This window comes from Gavialis gangeticus, unplaced genomic scaffold (genome assembly GCF_001723915.1).
Source record: "Gavialis gangeticus isolate Ggan-Ray unplaced genomic scaffold, GavGan_comp1, whole genome shotgun sequence".
Lineage (NCBI taxonomy): Eukaryota > Metazoa > Chordata > Crocodylia > Gavialidae > Gavialis > Gavialis gangeticus.
The window spans coordinates 153,570,473-153,571,477 of NW_017729022.1; the positions used below are offsets into that span (position 1 = coordinate 153,570,473).

At 58.2% G+C, this 1,005-nt stretch overlaps 1 protein-coding gene across 3 annotated transcripts in view; it reads left to right on the forward strand.

Annotated features, from left to right (window-relative positions):
- LRPPRC (leucine rich pentatricopeptide repeat containing) overlaps nt 1-1,005 on the forward strand; it is a 201,053-nt gene that overhangs the window by 78,333 nt on the left and 121,715 nt on the right. The window lies entirely within an intron of this gene.

Here is a 1,005-nt window from a genome sequence, read left to right on the forward strand (position 1 = left end):
GCGCGTCTCGAGAGGGAGCGCGCGAGCGAGCGCGCGTCTCGAGAGCGAGTGCGCGTCTCGAGAGGGAGCGCGCGAGCGAGCGCGCGTCTCGGAGAGGGAGCGAGCGAGCGAGCGTACGTCTCGGAGAGGGAGCGAGCGAGCGAGCGTCTCTCTTGGAGGGGGGAGCGAGCGAGCGAGTCTCTTAGAGAGAGAGAGAGAGGGAGCGAGCGAGCTTCGTGTTTTCTTGATCTGGGAAGTTTGTCCCAGTTCCATCTCCACCTTGGCCTTCCTGACTGCCTCCCTGCATCCCCGAGCAACCATAGTATAATCCTCCCTGGTGATGGCTCCTCTCTTCCATTGGGTGTATGCCTGGCTTTTAGCTAGGAGATATTCCTGGATGCTTTTGGTGAGCCATGGTGGCTTTTGTGCCCTCCTGCCCGCTTTGATCCGTGTTGGCATTACCTCCCTTTGGGCTTGGAGGCTCATGTGCTTAAGCAGCGACCACTCTTTTTGGACACCTGGCTCCCCTCCTCTCCGGGACCTCACTGCTTCCCCAACTAGTCTCCTTAGCTCATTGAAGTCCGCCCTCCTGAAATCTAGGGCTGCTGCCTTGCTGTAGGCCTTTGCCACTTTGTGCTGGACGGTGAATTCCAGCAGGCGATGATCACTGTCGCCCAGGTGGTCAAGCACCCACAGCCCCCTCACCAGGTCATCACCCGTGGCCAGCACCAGGTCCAACAAGGCGTCTCCCCTGGTGGGGCTGTGCACCTCCTGGGTAAGATGGAGGTCCTGCTTTTGAGCTAGGAATCTACGTAAGCGGTCAGACCTGGCTGACTGCTCTTCCCAGCAGATGTCTGGAAAGTTCAGGTCACCCATGATGACCACGTCCTTTGACCTAACTATTTCCATGAACTGATTTAAGAATTTCTGGTCTAGCTCTTCCCCTTGGGTGGTCTGTAGTAGACCCCCACTGTTAAATCTCTTTCCCCTTGACTGCCTTGTATTCTCGCGGGGGGGGGGGGGGGG